Here is a 20,110-nt window from a genome sequence, read left to right as displayed (position 1 = left end):
CACCAAGACTCCAGCCTCTCCAACTGCGGACACCTAGAAAGTCTACCCAGGAGGAGACAAAGCGGCATGAATACACGGACGAGCCCTGTGCCTTCTCACAGAGCAGATAGAAGGAACAGCTGAATCGATTATATCCACCCGGAATTGGCGAATTAAATACAGCTGGTGAGGCAATCTGTGGACGGAAAGGTCAGATATCACCTAGGGAAAGTGAGGAGCGACCATAGGGAGACAAAGAAACAGCCTGCATACGAAAGAAAAGGAGGAATCACCAGAAAAAGAAGTAACTGAAATGGAGGCAAGCAATATGTCAGAGAAAGAATTCAGAGCAATGGTCATAAGGTTGCTGAAAAGGATGGAAAACAAATTCAACAACATGTATAAGAACCAAGAAGAAATGAAGAAGAACCAAGAAGAAATGAAAAATGACATCGCTGCAATAAAGAACTCGATAGAAAGCATCAACAGTAGACTAGAAGTGGAGGACTGCATCAGTTAGCTAGAAGACAAGGTAGGAAGAAAATACCCAAGCAGAGCAGCATCAAGAAGAAAAAAAAACTTAAAATACAGGAGGAGAGCCTAAGGGAACTTTGGGACAACACCAAACAAAACAACATCCACATAAAAGGGGTGCCAGAAGGAGAGGAAACTAAGCAAGGAATAGAAAACCTGTTTGAAGAAATAATGACAGAAAACTTCCCTGGTATAGAGAAGGAAACTCACACAAGTCCAAGAAGCTCACAGAGTCCCAAACAAGATGAACCCCGAAAGACCAACAACAAGACATATTATAATTAAATTGGCAAACACCAATGACAAAGTAAGAATCTTAAAGGCTGCCAGAGAGAGACAGAAAGTTACCTACAAAGGATCCCCCATCAGACTAGCAACTGATGTCTCAACAGAAACACATCAGACCAGAAGGGAATGGAATAAAATATATAAAGTCATGCAAAAGAAGGGTCTGAATCAAAGAATACTGTACCCAGCAAAGCTATCAATCAAAATTGAGGGTGAAATCAGGAGCTTCACGGACAAAAAAAGGATTAAGGGAGTTTAATACCACCAAACCAGCAATGCAAGAAATGCTAAAGGGACTGCTGTAAAAAGAAGAAATAGGAAGGTAAGAAGGAACACAGGCATAAAAAATAAAAATGGTGACAAACAAGTACCTATCAATAATAACTTTAAATGTAAATGGATTAAATGCCCCAATCAAAAGACATAGGGTAGCTGACTGGATAATAAAACATGACCCCTATATCTGCTGTCTACAGGAAACCCACCTCAGAACAAAGGACTCACACAAACTGATGGTGAAGGGATGGAAAAAGCTTTTTCAGGTGAATGGAAATGAAAAAAAAAAAAAAAAAAAAGCTAGGGTAGCAATCCTTGCATCTGACAAATTAGACCTCAAAGTGAAGGCCATAACAAGAGATAAGGAAGGCCACTTCATAATACTAAAGGGAGCAATTCAACAAGAAGATATAACTCTTGCAAAAATATATGCACCCAGTACAGGAGCACCCAAACACATAACAAAACTTCTGGAGGATATCAAGGGAGAGGTGACAGCAATACAGTCATAATAGGGGACTTTAATACCCACTAACACCACTGGACTAATTCTCTAAACAAAGAATAAGCAAAGAAACATCAATCCTAAATGACTAACTAGATCAGATGGAATTAATTGACATCTTCAGAATATTTCACTCCAAAGCCACAGAATATACATTCTTCTCAAGTGCAGATGGGTCATTTTCAAAGATAGACCACATATTGGGATGCAGGCAGTCTCTTCAAATTCAAGAAGATAGAAATCATATCAAGCATCTTCTCAAATCACAATGACATAAAACTAGAAATCAATTACAATAAAAACAATTAAAAAATCAAACACCTGGAGATTAAATAGCATGCTATTAAACAATGATTTGGTTACCAAAAAAATCAAAGAAAAAATAAAAAGCAACATGGCAACAAATGACAATGAAAACACAACAATCCAAAATCTATGGGACAGAGTGAAAGCAGTCTTGAGAGGGAAGTTCATAGCCCTACAGGCCTATCTCAAAAAACAAGCCAACATCATACTCAGTGGGCAAAAACTAAAACCATTTCCCCTAAGAAGAGGAACAAGACAGGGATGCCCATTCTCACCACTCATGTTCGACATAGTACTGGAAGTACTAGCCATAGCAATCAGACAAGAAGAAGAAATAAAAGGCATCCAAGTTGGAAAAGAAGAAGTAACACTGTCTTTATTTGCAGATGACATGATACTATACATAGAAAACACCAAAGACTCCATCAAAAAACTACTAGACTTAATAAATGAATTTGGCAATGTAGCAGGATACAAAATTAACACCCAGAAATCTATAGCCTTTTTATACACCAATAATGAACTCACAGAAACAGAAACGAAAGAAACAAACCCCCTTACCATTGCACCAATAAAATTAAGAAACCTAGGAATAAACTTAATTTAGTACGTAAAATATCTGTATTTGGAAAACTTCAGGACATTGAAAAAGGAGATAGAGGAAGACATAAACAAATGGAAAACCATACCATGTTCATGGATTGGTAGAATCAACATCACTACAATGTCCATACTACCCAAAGCAATCTACAGGTTTAATGCAATCCCCATTAAAATGCCAATGGCATATTTCAAAGATCTAGAACAAACTCTCCAAAAATTCATCTGGAATTAAAAAAGATTCCGAATAGCCACAGCAATTCTGAGAAAGAACAAAGTTGGTGGGATCACATTATCAGATATCAAGCCATATTACCAAGCCACCGTTCTCAAAACTGCCTGGTACTGGCACAAGAACAGACATATAGACCAATGGAATAGAATAGAGAACCCAGAAATCAACCCAAGCGATTATGCTCAATTAGTATTTGACAAAGGAGGCAAAAGCATACAATGGAGTCGAGACAGTCTCTTTAATAAATGGTGCTAGGAAATTTAGACAGATACATGCAAAAAAATAAAACTAGATCACCAATTTACACCATACACAAAAACAAACTCAAAATGGCTAAAGGACTTGAATGTAAGATGGGAAACCATAAAAATCTTACAAGACTCCATCGGCAGCAAAATAACAGATATATGTCGTAGCAATATCTTTACAGAAACAGCTCCTAGGGCAATGGAGACTAAGGAGAAAATAAACAAATGGGACTACATCAAAATAAAAAGCTTCTATTCAGCAAAAGAAACCATCAACAAAACAACAAGAAAGCCCATTGCATGGGAGAATATATTTGCCAATGATATTTCAGATAAGGGTTTAATCTCCAAAATTGACAGAGAACTCATACAACTTAACAAAAGGAAGATAAAGAATCCAGTCAAAAAATGGCCAAAGGATCTAAATAGATACTTTTCAAAAGAGGACATACAGAAGGCCAGAGACATATGAAAACATGCTCAAAGTCACTAATCATCTGAGAGATGCAAATCAAAACAACAATGAGATATCATTTCACACCTCTCAGAATGGATATCATCAACAAATCAACAAATAACAAGTGCTGTCGAAGATGTGGAGAAAAAAGAACCCTCTTGCACTGCTAGTGGGAATGCAGACTGGTGCAGCCACTGTGGAAAACAGTATAGAGTTTCCTGAAAAAGTTAAAAATGGAACTCCCATTTGACCCAGTAATCCCACTTCTAGGACTATATCCCAAGAAAACAGAAACACCAATCAGAAAGGATATATGCACCCCTATGTTCATAGCAGCACAATTCACCATAGCTAAGATTTGGAAACAGCCTAAGTGCCCATCAGCAGATGAGTGGATTAAAAAACTGTGGTACATCTACACAATGGAATACTATGCTGCTATAAGAAAGAAGGAACTTTTACCATTTGCAACAACATGGATTGAACTGGAGAGCATTATGCTAAGTGAAATAAGCTAGTCGGAGAAAGATAAATATCACATGATCTCACTCATATGTGGGATATAATGATCAACATAATTTGATGAACAAGAATAGATCGATCTAGAGACAAATGGTTGGGGAGGGGGTTTAGAGAGCAACTAAAGGACTTGTATGCATGCATATTAGCATAACCAATGGACACAGACACTGGGGCAGTGGGGGCTTGCCCAGGATGGGAATGACTTGGTGGGGGTTCAATTGGGGAAAAAGGAGACATGTAAAACTTTAGACAATAAAATAAATAATATAAAAAATAAATAAGTTCTAACATTCTTTTAGATTATTATGACCTAGTAAATAAGATCTGGTTGGAACTAGAGAGATGGAACATATTGACATGTCAAAGTTTATGGAATGAACCTCATGTGATCAGTTGTGAAAACTCACAAGTTTAAGGGATCTTAGTAGATTATCTTAGGAAAAGCCAGAGGCCAAAGTAAAAAATATATATAGATGGAGTCTGAACTAGAAGTTCTATGTGTCCAGGAAAGAAGCCTGAGGTGTGTTGAAGATAGTACTCTCATCTCTAATGAGGGAAGAAAAGGAAATTAATTTAAATTGCTACCGAAGGAATTTAAGTTAGATGAAAAGAGATTATTGGCAGCAAAGGTTTTATAAACCCTGGAAAAGATTCCTGAGGCGGTTTTCAAATTCCCTATCTGGATATGCTTAAGAAACGAGAGATACCTATCAGCCCAGAATGGTTGAGGTAGAGATCTGCCTGGCAAGAAATGATGAAGAAAGAAAGGGAGGGAGGGAGGGAGGGAGGGAGGGAGGGAGGGAGGGAGGGAGGGAGGGAGGGAGGGAGGGAGGGAGGGAGGGAGAAGGCTCACCCGAAGTAATCATTTCCTTGGAAAATCAATTGTCATGTGCTAGTTGGTTATAAATGGAATGTACAATTATAATACACTCTGGTTTTCATTTTCTTTTTAGCCTGGTTTCCAGTGCAAAGAAGGCTTATGAAATCTCCCTGGCAGGCTATGCCCTGATTAATATATTTTTTTTTATTTTTCTTCTTTAAACTGGTTATAACTTAATCTCTTAGACAAACCTAGACTTTAGTAACAATACATGTGCCCTTAGAGGAGATATGTGAAAGTAGAAATGCTGTCCTCATTTCAAAGGAAAACTTTTTCCTTCCTAATTTAAATAAGCAGGATGATTCCACCACTACTATCACCCTTTCCTTCCCTACCTTCACACAAATACCAGAAGTTCTCTGCAACTTGCAGAATGTGCCCTCATTTACAGCATACAAACAACACTTGTACTCACAGTTTATACCAAAACTCTCTAATTTGTTGTACTTCTCTGTTTATACAGCTGTGTTCACCACACTTATTGTCTGGTTTTTATTGTGAGCTCCTGGGGGTGAAGAAGGGAGTCTGTTTAACTTGCCATGCACAATATTGTGCGTGCACCCACGGGTAGGCACCACATGACCGTTCTTTTTTTTTTTTTTTTTAAGAAACAGTAATTTTATTTTATTTACTTACTAGAGGCCCGGTGCATGAAAATTCATGCACGGGAGGGGGTGTTCCTCAGCTCGGCCTGCCCCCTCTCACAGTCTGGGAGCCCTCAGTAGCGGGAGGCAACCTGGCGATCAGGGGAAGGCGACACCCCCATCTGCTGGCAGCGCAAGCCTCGGCCAGCCCTGGTTACCTAAGCCTCAGGCGTCCCTGGGCAGCTGGGCAGCAGCCATCCAAGGCTTGCCTGTGCCTCAGGCATCAGCTGGGCAGCTGCCATTCGAGTCTTGCCTGTGCTTCAGGCCAGCCCTGGGTGGCTGGGGGGCTGAGAAAACTGGGCACCGCCATCTTTTGGCTGTGGCACTGCCATTTTTGAAGGTGTGGAAATCAATTAGCATATTCCCTCCTTATTGGCTGTGGGTGTTGCCATCTTTGTGAGGGTGTGACAGTCAATTAACATATTCCCTCTTTATTAGATAGGATTTTTTGGTTAATCCTCACCCAAGAATATTTTTCCCATTGATATTTATTTATTTAGTTGGTTATTTTTATTTCTTATTGTTGAAAGTTTTAAATATGTCTTCTTTTTCCCCCATTGACCTTCCCCACCCACTCCCACCCCCCAGCACATGCTCCCACCCACATGACCTTTCTTGACAGCAATGGTCATGAATGCTCAAAAAAACCCTCTGTGGATTAATCAAAGCTGGAAAGAAGCCTCAGGTTATAGAGGCTGTGTCATCTCATGGTCCTCCTATTGCCACACACCAAAGCCATAACAGGTGTCAGGAACCATCAGGAAATGTCCAAATAACAACTGAAAAATCTAGTAAACCAGGGGCTGAAATGCACAGAAAATAAGATTGCACTTATTTGGGAGTTTGTCCTCCACCGTGACCCTCCTTTTTCTCTTGTGTAAGTGCAATCTTGTGGGGGTTCTCAGCTCAGAGCATTATGTGTCAGTGCCCATTGCCATAAGAGGTTGTTATATTTCAGACACTCCATGGAAGACTGATGTTCACACTATCTTGGCTTTCTTATTTCTTTATGTTTACAGAAGGAACAAAAATCATCTTCATCAGAATTAATATTTCTTCCTTCCCACCAATCCCCACACATTCCCCCTCAAACATTCCTTTACACCAATCTTCCTGACCCAAGAAATCAAAATGATCCACATTTCTTGGTCTGGTTAAAATTTTTCAATGTCTGTTTATCCTTCAATCTTCAAATAGGATTCTGTTTAATTAAACAAATATTCACCAATTAAGAGTCTCTCACTGTGTGCTGGGGAAACAGAGGGGAGCAAAACATAGATGTATTTTCAAAATGTGTGTGTGTATGTGTGTGTGATTAGTTAATTTAAAGTTTTATTAAGCCATTAAATGTAAGAAGATTGACTTATTGTAGGATTGTGGTGGAGATTAAGTGATATCCTATATAGTAAAAGCCTAATATGCTAAGTGTCCAGTTGTCTGGTCGACCATTCAACTAATCAAAGAGTAATATGCTAATGATATGCTAAGCCACTCAACCACTGGCTATGACATGCACTGACCACCAAGGGGCAGAGAGTCAACTGGTTGACCCATAGCTATAACATGCACTGACCACCAGGGGGCAGACACTCGACCAGTAGGTTAGCTTGCTTCTTGGGTCTGGCCGATCAGGACTGAGTGAGATGGGCTGGACACGACCTGGAGCCCTCCCATGGTCCCTCCCCAGCTGGCCAACCTCTCGCGTCCCTCCCTGGCCTAAATTGTGCATGGGTGGGGTCCCTCAGCCTGGCCTGTGCCCTCTTGCAATCCGGGATCTCTCGGGGGATGTTGGAGAGCTGGTTTCGGCCCCATAGCAGAATGACCAGTCACCATGGCATGCACTGATCACCAGGGGGCAGATTCTCAATGCAGGAACTGCCCCCTAATGATCAGTGCACTCCCACAGGATGAGCACTGCTCAGCCAGAAGCCGGGTTCACAGCTGGCGAGCACAGCGGTAGTGGTGGGACCCTCTCCCACCTCCACAGCAGTGCTAAGGACATCAAACTGCCGGCTTAGGCCCACTCTCCCCAGGGTACGGGCCTAAGCCATCAGTTGGACATCCCTCAAAGGCTCCCGGACTGCGAGAGGGCACAGGCTGGGCTGAGGGGCCCCCCTGAGTGCCCCCCCCCCAAATTTCATGCACCGGGCCTCTAGCAATATATATTATTTAATATACTAAGCACAGAGCCTGCCATGTAAGATATCCCCAATAACTATGGTTTAATTTAGAACAATACTTTTTTGAGAGGGCTTTCTCTGGAAATCAAATTTGACCTTGAATTATGGGCAGTATAGTTTGTTATGGACATAGGAGGAACTATCACATTCAAGAAAAAAAACAAACTATCATCTAGAACATATTTTTCCAGCAAAAATGGAACTCAGTCTTGTTCTGTGTCCCAAGAGAGTCTGGTTCACATCCTGCTCTTCCTATGAAGGTTTTGAAGTGTTTCAGAACCTTGGTCATGTCCCAAACACACACAACACATTTTTTTTCCTGCTTCTCTTACCATGGTCCTCACATTTGTTTCACAAGTGACTACAGCAATGCACTTGAAGTTTTATATATTTATTTCAAAGGGACATAAAATGTATCTCCATGCTTCATTTTATTAGTTAGCTGTTACTGAATCAGTATCATCAAAATTTAATCTACAACAAGAATAAATTAACTTTTAACTGGAAGTAAAACTAAGTCAAATTTTACTCACCCAAAGCATTTTTTTAAAACTTGCTCAAAACAAATTGCTTCACAAGTCATCTTAGATAAGGTATAATGTTTAATTAATTAATTAATTAACTGTATGGATAACTATATGAATAGATTATAATGCAAATGACAAGATTGAACAAGGATATCATAATATACTTACCTAAACAAAGAAATCCCTTACTTGGTACATTTTAGTTCAACTTAAGCATAGCTCTATAATGCCAAATATCTAGATAACAGAAAGGAGACTTTATATTAGATTCTCCTTGAATATTTGCCTTACAAAAACATGGTCTTAGTGTATTTCCTAAATTCTATTATATAGAAGACCTCTGACCACACCTGGAATCATCATTAGAGTCTTAATATTTTGTCCTGTCTGAAAGTTCATCCAATGGTTTCATTTAAAAAGGATTATAATTTCACCTTCTATATTTCCTCAGCAAGGATAAGGGCCTTCTGGAAAACATTTGCTATATTTCTTTCTATTGCAAAATATCAGAAGGATGCACCTGAAATAAAAATCTCATAGACTATTTCCTGTCAAATATCACCACTTAAGTTGTACTGTAAGGGCCTAATTTTATATTCCAATCAGTAAAGCTATTGCTCTCCAGTTCTCTGAACTAAAGTCACTATTTCACAAATTTATTCACATATTGAAGTGTTTATTAATTTCTCACTCCCACCTTTCTTATTACAAACTAATAGAATCCAAACATTTCAGATTTACTTTAGATATTCAGATATTTTCAGTCCTTTTACTACCAGATCCTTTAGACTTAGCTTCTCTGAACTTTGTGACCATTGAATATTATCATGAAACCAGAAGATGGGTTTTATAAATAAAGGAAAATTAATGTTTATCTAACCAAAATGTACTTAAAAGAAGACCAATGACCCAGCAATCCAGAACTCCAATGGTGGCTTAGTACAACCTTACATTTTTTTCCTCCTTATTCTAATTTGTCAGGATTTAGTTGTTAGTTCAGAATTGATCCTGTTTTCATAGAACTGGAATTCTCCATCCTAAAATTTTATCTGAGACTCTGCAACCTTAAGTTTTTGTAAAGATCAGCTGAAGGATTCAGAAGTTCCTTCAGATGAGTGGAAAAGGGGAAATGGGCCCTCCCACCCCTTCCTCCAGCTCTCTGAACATTATTAAGCTGCAATGAAGCCAAATCAGATACACTTCTCCAAAGGACAATAAGAATAGTTTCCAGGAGCCTCAATGTGCCTCACCCAATTATCTTTTCTAAGTCCTGGCATTTCTAAACAACCCAGATGCACAGATCCCATAGAAATCTTGTGCCAAATCTAATAGCATTGTTAATTAATGAATATTTGTTGTGCTCCAGACAATGTCCATGAATCAGTAAAGTAAAAGATAGTGTCCCTCGAAAACCTGAGGATAATGTCAATGGGGTAAGAATAGGCAGTTCTTTTGTTTTTCAACCTTGTGTGAAGGAATGGAGTCTGTCTTCTCATTGCCTTAACTCATTTGCACATGGTTGTAAAAATAAGATGAGACTGCACAAATAACACACTTAGCAAGGAGACTGGTCCAAAGGATATCTTTCATAGATGTGTATTTCCATTTCCTTCAAGAATCAGAAGAGTGTGGCCAGCCTGCTTTGCAGAGGAAATTCAAAACTAGTGGGGCTAGACTATGTTGAAATACACATCAAAACTTGTGTCTGAGTGTCTGAATGTTATAAAATTTCTGAAATAGTATGGTTTGTCTATAAATAGCAATTCAGATTTTTCTCATGGATTTTATAGAATTAGTTTTCATTACTGTAGAATCTTATGATCATACCAGGCCATTGAGGCCCATCCACTAAGGTTCCTGTATCTCAGAGTAAATGACACTAAAAGGAACAATTTTGTTTTGCTTCTTTCATATTTTTATTGAGATATAATTGACATATAACATTATACTAGTTTTAGGTATATAACATAATGAATCAATATTTGTGTATATGTATACAAAGTGATCACCACAATAAGTCTAGTTAACATACATCATTAAACATAGTTAAAAAATTTTTCTTGTGATGAGAGCTTTTAAGATCTCGTAGCAACTTTCAAATATATAATACAGAATTATTAACTATAGTCACCATGCTATATACATTACAAAGAGGAAACTGTTTTAACTCCCATCTACCCAATAGGGTAATTAAGAAAACTCCTCAAGAGGCTTTTATTAAGCCAGCCTCAAAAAATGAAACCCTGATTTCAACACTTTCAGCGCTGAAAGGGGAGTCTAGTTTCTTATCCAGTAAATAAATCACATGTTTGACAGGAGTAAAAATATTGATGGGAGGTGCACATTCTTCATTTCAAAGAAAGGAGCCTGTTGAGTGCTAGTATAGTTTTAAAAGTATCTGATTTGACAGAGGAGCTCTCATCACACTTCTGAAATAATTTTATGCTGCTGTGATTTTGTTTGTGGATCTTTCATTATTCAAAATTGAAGCAACGTACTTAACTCGAATCAGAACCACCAAAGCTTTTCAAAATGCTCCTATAATTCACAATTTCTGTTTTTTAAAAATGATGTCAAATGCTGTCTTTTTCTGAACTGCTAAGTTCTGTGTTTCAGAAGTATAAAAAGTATTTGCAAGGCATTCAGTAAATATTTACAGAACACCTACCATAAGCCAATCCTATTTCTGGTTGTAAAGGATGTTCCAATAAACAAAACAAGTCCCCTGCTCTCAAGGAGGGGTGGGCAGAGAGGAAGGGTTGGTGGAAGAAGACTATACTAATAAAAGGGTAATATGCTAATTAGGCCAGATAGACAAGACATCTTCCGGAAATCCTTCCAGACAAAGCCACGGTGGTGGGGGCCGAGGCAGAGCAGTTAAGGGCAGTCAGGCCAACAGGGGAGGGCAGTTAGGGATGATCAGGCAGGCAGGCAGAGGGGTTAGGGGCGATCAGGCAGCCCACAGGGATCAGGCCTAAACCAGCAGTTGGACATCCCCTGAGGGGTCCCAGATTGGAGAGGGTGCAGGCCGGGCTGAGGGCCCCCCCACCTCTGTGCACGAATTTCGTGCACTGGGCCTCTAATAAATGAATAAAAGGTGTCATTAAATAAGAAAAATATAACTATGTCTATGGAATTAAAGATAATTAGAGATACAGGAAAATGAGTGGTTGACTTTAGATTGGATAGTCAAGAAAAAACTCTGAAAAAGTGATATTCAAGTTGAGATTTAAATGGTGAAGGGCCCAACAGTGTCTGGAGGAAGAGAATTACAGGCAGAAGAATAACAAAGGCCTGGAAGTGGGGAACAGCATGATGTTTCTCATAAGGAGAAGGCCAGTATGGCTAGAAAATAGAGGGCAAGGGGAAAAGGGGGCAAAATTGTAGGCAAAGTGGAATTATATGAGGCATGGAAGCCCAAAAAAAAAAAAAGTTTAGTTTTGTAGTTTTGTTCTAAGTGCTATGGGGAGCTATTGGATGAGAAGAGTCGGGGCTGGAGGATCTTAGGCATGAGAATGGCATGACTTGATTTACTTTTTCAAAGTTGACCACATCTGCAGATGGAGACTGGGGCAAGATGAGCTTTTTATGCATTTAGAACTATTGAAGAATTGTAAGCAAGAACTTGACTCACTTATTTTTGTTTTTAATATCTCTGACTATGGTGTGGAGACTCGACTGTGGTGTAAAGAAGTATATAAAAAGATCCAGAGTAGAAGAACCTTAAGTGAATTTGGCAAGGGTTATGAATTTGAATATGGAGCTCAGATGGTATCCTTGGATAATAAGAAAAGAGATAATACTTATTGATGAACTATTATGCTTTTTCATAAATATAACCTCATTTAATTATCACTACACCCAATGGAATAGGTGTTTAGCCCCATTTTCTTAAAACTGAAACTCAGAAAAATAAATCAAATTTGTGAATATCCAGCAAAAGTAAGTGGCAAACCCAGGAGTCAGAGCCTGGTCTGTGTGACCATGAGGTCCCAGTTTTTCTATGCTACTGTTGTGTAACTCAGGCCAGGATTAGCAAATAACACATCTTTAAATTTTTAATCTATAATAAAATAATATTCAGTAATGTAAAATACATAATTTATTTAACTTTTTTTAAAACCTCACTTGAGGATATTTTTCCATTGATTTTTAGAGAGAGTGGAAGGGAAGGAGAGAGGGAGAAAGAGAGAGGGAGAGAGAGAGAAAAAAACCAAAAACATTGGAAACATCAATGTGAGAGAGACACATTCATTGGTTGCCTCCCGTACATACCCTGACCAGGGCCAGGGATCAAATCTACAACCCAGGTACGTGCCCTTGATTGAGAATCAAACCCTTGTCATTTCAGTGCACGGACTGATGCTCTAACCACTGAGCAATAACCAACCAGGGCTATTTAACTTTATTGATGGACATTTCGACTTCTATATTTTTGCTCCTAGAATTAGAACTGTAATAAACATTTTATATTTTACCTCATTTCTGATTACTTCTTACCTAAAATCCTAAATTCCTAGCAAAGTCAAATATATATTTTAAAAGCTCTGGATATACAAAAACTTTGTGCCATTTATACTCTCACTTAACCCAAACCAACATTAAATATTATTTTTGTCTTTGCCAATTTGATAACCAAAATTTTAACCCCATTGTTTAATTCACATTTTCTTTACTTCCTAATGAGATTGAACTTTTTTTACATATTCACCTTTTATTTTTCTTTTGTGAGTTATATGTTCATTTAATTGCCAATTTTCCTATATAATATTACTAGTTTGTTCTTGGTGTTTGTAGGATCTCTTTATATAGGAAGGATATAAGACTTTCTTTGTCCATTTTGGCAAATAACCTCCCAGAATGTCTTTTATATTCAATTTCTAAATTTTTTATTGTGAAAATATCCAACATACAAGAGGGTATGCTTCAGTTTTCTATTGCTGCATAGCAACTCACATCAATATTTAGTGGCTTAAAGCAACAAACATCTTATTTTATCTCATAGTTGTGTGGGTGTTGGCTGAGGTTTTCCTGCTCTCACGGATTACTCACCTGGCAGATTGGCTGATCTAAAGGGCCCCAAATGGCTTTACTCAAGTGTAGTGCCTGGCAGAGATAGAAGGAAGGCTGGCTCTTTGGCATCGTCAACTGGAGCACCTACATGGTGTCTGCACAAAGGTCTCAGGGGATTCAGACCTCTTACCTGGAAGCTCGGGGCTCGAAAAGACAGTGTGCCAGCATATAAGGGAACACCTTTGTGGCCTTTTATGACCCAGCACCAGACGCTACATAGTACCCACCTCTACTGTGTTCTATCGGTCACAGTGGTCACATGGGGACACTCATGTCTTGTAGACATTCAGATTCAATGGGGAGAATATAGAGGAGGGTCAAAGAATTTGTAGGCATGTTTTAAAACCTCCATATGACATATATTTTTTAAAAGAATAAAGCAAACTCTCCTTCACCTTTTAATTTTATTTATAATATTTTATCTGCAATTGGTTCTAAATTATTTATATAAATAAATGTATTTCTTTTTCCCCTCTACCTTTTTCCATTGCTTTGTAGTTAGTTTTTAAAAATTATTTTCAAAGTGTCTGTCTAGAAAATTAGGGACATTAACAATTAATATATTTGGAGACAAGACTTACTGGCCTTTAAACACTAAGTACTATGTACTATTGTTTCATTAATTTAGTTTAATTTTTAATCCTTTTCATCCTTAAATTTTCATCAGTGACACATTTGAAAATTCATCTAAAATGCAGATTGAATCATACATTTAATTGTGCATTTTTTCTGTGAAGAAAAAAAAAGAAATTGGACTAAATAGTTCTTCCTCAATATTTTGCCACATTCTGGCTCTTTCTTCCAACATGAACTGAAATACAATGAGCTACATATTTCCTGTGTAGCTAATAGTTCCCTTCAGGTCTTGCAATGGTGCTTGAAAATTGAGTCATTTGATTCATTTCATGAGCAGTGATTGTAGCTCTCTTTCTTATGATGTTTTGAATGGCAAAGTAAAAAAAATGTGTCATCACATAACAGCAAGAAAAGTCTTTTAGTTGGTAATTATTTTAAAGGACATTCTTCTGGCTCATAGAAAGGAAAGAATCCCTTATAAAAATATGTGGTAAACACTCAAATGCTAAACAATGATGCTCATCCCATGTTCTAAAAATGGTAATTGGGGTTTTTTAGTTGTTTTCTATGCTTTCAGTATTGCATTTCAGAAACTGCTTTCTTCATCTATCTGGGTGTGGAACTGTGAAAGCTATGCAGAGAGAAGTAAATTGAGTAAAACGTGTGACACATGCCTAATAGTGATTCTCAGTGTTTCTATGTATCCTGTGTATCTTTCTCCTGCTTTATTTTCACCATATCCAAGGGGAAAAAATAAATTTTGGGAGAAAAAGATCTTGGAAAAATATTATTATCTAGTGCAATTAATCATCAGTCCAGGAGCTGTATCTATTTTTCCCCCAACATTTTATCTCCAACACTAAGCATTGTGCCTTATACATAGTAGTCCTCAATGAATATTTATTGAAAAATGATTTGGAGAGAGGTGCCAAAGTATTTTTTAGCCTGGTCCTCTATCCAGTCTGAATCTAGAATTTCTTTTTCATGGAGGCAGCTATGTTCATGAAGTATCTCTTTCATATCCGTCTATATTATCTGGCAGTCATACCTTAGCAGAAGTGGGCTGGAAAAGTCAAGACCTTGAGTTTATTTAATATCACCGGACTTTAGTACTAGAGATAATTTGAGATTGCATGGCCTTCCAGAGGCAAAATGTTTTCAAATCACCTATGAGCAACACAACTTTATTTATACCTGAATATGCACAAGTTTAGCCAAAGTTCAGAACACGGCTATTTCCACCCCTCAGGCTTGTGCACACGTTGTGAGGACTCCTATGACAGGCCACATACCAGAGCCTGGACCTTGTGTTTTGGGGACACTCATGTCTTGTGGATATTCAGCAACTGAAAACACTCAAACATTCTCTTATTTCATGTTGAATACCGAATACAGATAAACTCTTAGAACTATCGTTTCCAATAAGGTAGCCACTACCCACAGTGGGTGTTTCAATTCAAATTAATTAAAATTAAAAAGAACTAAAACTTCAGCTCTACATTTGTACTAGTCACATTTCAAGTGCTCAGTAGCCACATGTGACTAGTGCCTACCTGTTGAACAGTACAGATATAGAACATTTTCATTGTCACAGGAAGTTTTGTTGGCTAGTATTGCTCTAGAATAGATCACTTATAACACATTGCAGAAATTCTAAATTGGATACCCAATTCTGCAATTATTTCCTAATCAATCAATCTTAGTTTTCAAATACTTTTGTTTATCTGAATGTCTGAAGTTGTTCCTATTTAAATCCATTTTTAACAACAAATGTAGGTAATATTTCCTAACCACGTCTCTATGAAATGTAACAAAACAAAATGAAGTATGTATTATCCAAAACACAGAGTTAAATTTCTGAAACTCAATTTAAGTGGGAATAAGTCCAATATGATTTGTAAAAAGTCTAAATTATAGATAATTCATAAAGTGTCTTCAACTAAATTACACAAAAAGCTCACACAAAAACCTACAAGTGTTGCCAAATTAAAGCCCTATCAGACCTGAATTGATAAATAACTAAGAATAATTTCTAGCTCAAATACTGTTGTATACAGACAGATGGAAAATGTGTTGCTGGAAGAGCTCACTTTTCTAAAATAAACCTAACTTTTCTCCCAGAGGTATAACTTCCTCAGAAATTTGTTTCCTCTTTAACAAATGCCCAAATTCTTTCGAAAGTATCTTAAATCTGTATTCATGGGAGTTATTTTAGTGAGAACTTAGCACATAATATAACCATGAAAGGCAATAAAGATATACAATAAATCACTTATTTGGACAGAAACTATATATAGTATATGTGTAAAAATAAATAAGTATACATTTGCACGTATTACAACAAAAAAAATTATCTCTCCTAAACAGCATTCAAATATCCCTAATATCTCCTACATGTGCTTTTAAATTTTGGCAAATAATAGCATTTTCTACTTCAATGTGTATTTATAAATTCCTATTATGTAATTTCTCCTATGATCCAAAAACAATACACTTTGATAATTCAGCCTCTTGTTGTCTTTCCAATTTAGTAAAAGCAGTGATTTTCAACCTTTTTCATCTAATAGCACACATAAACTAATTAATAAAATTCTGCAGCACACCAAAAAATATATTTTTTGCCCATCTGACACAAAAAAAATAAGCATAATTTTGATTCATTCACACCAGATGGCTATTGTTGTGTTGGCCGTTGTCATTTACTTATTGAACAATCTAAGGGAAAAGAGGTCAGTACTCTGACTAAATAGTCAGGTATTGCATGTTTTAAAAATTTTTGCGGGCACACTAGTTGGAAATCTCTGAGTAAAAGTACCCTATTTTTCTATTTCAGACGCTGTTTTGGAAGCGGAGCAGAAACCAGTCCCAGTCGTGCCACAGGAAGGCACAGGCAAGGACACTGGTCCTGATTCCGCAGGCAGCCAAGTCTAAATGTAAGTGTGAGAAGCGATGGAAGGCATCGCAGTGGCCTGGCCTCTGGTGGTGCACAGGGAAAGTTGGGGGGTGGGGAGAGCAGTTGGAAGACGCTTGGATATCCAGCCTGCCTGCATGTCCTCTCTCCTATCCCCATCTCCACTACTGCAAAAGCCTTTAGACCAGTGGTTCTCAATCTTTCTAATGCCGCGACCCTTAATACAGTTCCTCATGCTGTGGTGAGCCCCAACCATAAAATTATTTTCGTTGCTACTTCATAACTGTAATTTTGCTACTGTTAATGAATCGTAATGTAAATATCTGTGTTTTCCGATGGTCACGACCCACAGGTTGAGAACCGCTGCTGTAGAGCCTAAAACCATCAGAAAAAGCAGCGGTTCTCAACCTGTGGGTCGTGACCATCGGAAAACACAGATATTTACATTACGATTCATTAACAGTAGCAAAATTACAGTTATGAAGTAGCAACGAAAATAATTTTATGGTTGGGGCTCACCACAGCATGAGGAACTGTATTAAAGGGTCGCGGCATTAGAAAGGTTGAGAACCACTGCTTTAGACTATCTTTACTAATGCCAGGTTTTTAAATCCCTGACAGTAAAATACATGTGCAGAGTGTGATTCTAGCTGGTTTTTTAAGTCCAGGCATGTTGAATAGAGTCTTAAAATAATCATTTCCATAGGCCCTGACTAGGTTATCCAAGTGTTCACCAGATGCTAGCAGCTAGATTTCGCAGATGAAAATTGCTAACTTGAGCTGCTTTTCATGATTCAGCAGAGGGTTTCAAGTCACGGGAGATCTGGAGATTTGTAAAATAAATAATTCCTGTGCAAATGGAAAAATTAAAATAATCTTATCATCTCCCAGTCATATCTATATGTGCTTTTTGGACAATTATCAAATTTCCCTTAATTGGCCCAATTTTTTTTCTGGCTGACATTTTATAGTTTTAAGTAATGAGTTGTAATGAAGAAATGATTCCTTTCAGATGACTGAAGTGGCATGTACTAAATTTTTCTAAGACAATCTAGCAAATATGAAACAGAACATGATATAGCATATGGTTTTATTCACATACTAGAGGCCCGGTGCATGAAATTCGTGCATGGGGGGGGGGGGTGGTCCCCTCAGCCCAGCCTGCACCCCCTCCAATCTTGGACCCCTCAGGGGATGTCTGGCTGCCGGTTTAGGCCTGAGGATTGGGCCTAAACTGGCAGTCGGACATCCCTCTCACAATCCAGAACCGCTGGCTCCTAACTGCTCACCTGCTTGCCTGCCTGCCTGATTGCCCCTAACTGCCCCCCCCCCGCCAGCCTGATCACCCCTAACTTCCTCTGCCTGCTGGCCTGATTGCCCCCAACAGCCCCCCCATGGCCTGGTTGCCCCTCCCAGCCCCCCCGCCAGCCTGGTCACCCCCAACTGCCACCCCTGCCGACCTGGTCGCCCCACGCAGCCTGCTGTTCGGTTGTTTGGTCATCCCTCACTAACCCCCCTGCCGGCCTTGGTCACCCCACGCAGCCTGCTGTTCAGTCATTTGGTTGTCCCTCACTAACCCCCCTGCTGGCCTGGTCACCCCAAGCAGCCCACTGTTCAGTCATTATTGTGAGGGCATCCTGACTGATTTGCATATTACCCTTTTATTAGTATAGATGATACTAAATATATTCACAGTGAAAAATGATAACAGTATATACCAGAATCTCTTTTGTCCTTGCATTGATCTCTCAGGAGGAGCAATTAATATATGAAGTATATCATTAACTTTTTAAGTTTGATGGGGAAAAAATGCCATCCATTTCTGATGAGTAGACATTATGTCATAGTATCCACAGCCATCTTATGTTTATTACTATTGCCTGGTGTTAAGTGTGACTTTTGGACATACAGCTCAATATTTCCAAATATTGAATAGTACAATGACTCTTTATAGTCTATTTAATTTTATTTAGTAATTTAAAGTGTGAGTAGTTAAGATTCCTCATATTTCTGTGTTCTTGCTGGAGGTGCCCTTGAACAAAAAGAAAAGCACAGCAAGAAGCTCTGCAGTTAATGCCACATGACCACATCTGGTCTAGAATGAATCAATCCTGAGTTTCTGGAGAAATTCAAATATGTTAATAACTCTCATAAGGTATCACATTTTTATTACAGGTACCACTAATTATTGGCTGGATTTTATCAAGGCCAGATGTTAGTCAAATGAAATATTTATAATGCAAAACCATTGAAATATATATGATATGATATGATATGATATGATATGATATGATATGATATGATATATGCTCATTTAAGCAACACATTATAGAACTCAAGCCTATCACATATTTGGAGACTCTGATGAAGGAATCAGGCCTCCCATTACAGTAAAAATGTCAGGGTAAGGCTCTGACCCCAATCCAGGGAAACTTCATAATTGCTGTAACCAATGGCAGGCTCAGCTTCTGAATTTCTTGTAACAAAATCTTGCTGCCAAAGGCATGAATGGGCTCACCCAGTAAAAAATTACAGTAATAATGTTAAACTAAATCATAAAGATGCAGAAGGTGGTTATTATAGAGCAGAGGAGATAAATTGCTTGTAAAGTTATGGTGAAAATATAAAAAATACATTTATTAGACTTTTAAAAAACTAAGCCTTGTTTTTAAACTGGGGTGCAAAAACAATAAAATGTAAAGATTATTCAATAAACTATTTCATTCAATAGTCAACAGCAATGAAAGTAAAAATTTCATTGATTCAACATGGTCATCAATTCAGGCAGGCCCAAAGCTTATAGTTGACAGTTATTCAATAAAAATAACAAACTGAAAGTCATTTTTAAGAAAGAATAAGAATGAACTTTTTGAATGTATAGTTTTCATCTCAGTGAAAATTAACTTGGCTTATGCTTAATTTACATAGTATAAAACTGTAAATATTTTATGTGATTTTTAAGTTCTGTGAAGAAATTCATTTGAAACATGTAAAAAATGGCCCCTCAAAATTAAATATGAAAACCATGATAGGATTACAATTAGGGAAAATGGAAATAGAGCATGATAACTGTGTGCCTCACAAAAGTAAAGGACATGACTTTTTAAATTATTTTTTAATAATCTAGAATTTCCTTTCTGATCATCTTTTTACTTTCTGAAAATATGGATTTCTGAATCACATAACATACACATTTTGGTAGGTATATTCTGTATTTTTCTCAAGTTAAATTACATCTAAGTGACAATTATCATAGTAATGAATTCCTTTTGCTCATGAAAATATCTAATGTGCCTTATACACAGCAAGCACAAATAAACTTGTATTGAACTGAATTATTCTCACTTTCTGTTCAGAGACTCGTGTGTC

The 20,110-nt window shown here is 37.8% G+C and overlaps 1 protein-coding gene across 2 annotated transcripts in view; it reads left to right on the top strand.

Moving 5' to 3' along the window:
• The window catches only part of COL8A1 (collagen type VIII alpha 1 chain), a 188,960-nt gene that overhangs the window by 101,166 nt on the left and 67,684 nt on the right, over positions 1-20,110 (top strand). For both annotated transcript variants that reach the window (XM_080656030.1, XM_080656029.1), the window contains exon 2: positions 16,664-16,763. The gene's annotated coding sequence lies outside the window, so the exon portion shown is untranslated. The remainder of the gene's footprint in view (positions 1-16,663; positions 16,764-20,110) is intronic.

The sequence above is a fragment of the Plecotus auritus genome (assembly GCF_963455305.1).
Source record: "Plecotus auritus genome assembly, chromosome: 2".
Taxonomy (NCBI): Eukaryota; Metazoa; Chordata; class Mammalia; order Chiroptera; family Vespertilionidae; genus Plecotus; species Plecotus auritus.
The sequence above is the reverse complement of the archived record's forward strand: the minus strand, read 5'-3'. Positions and strand labels throughout refer to the sequence as shown.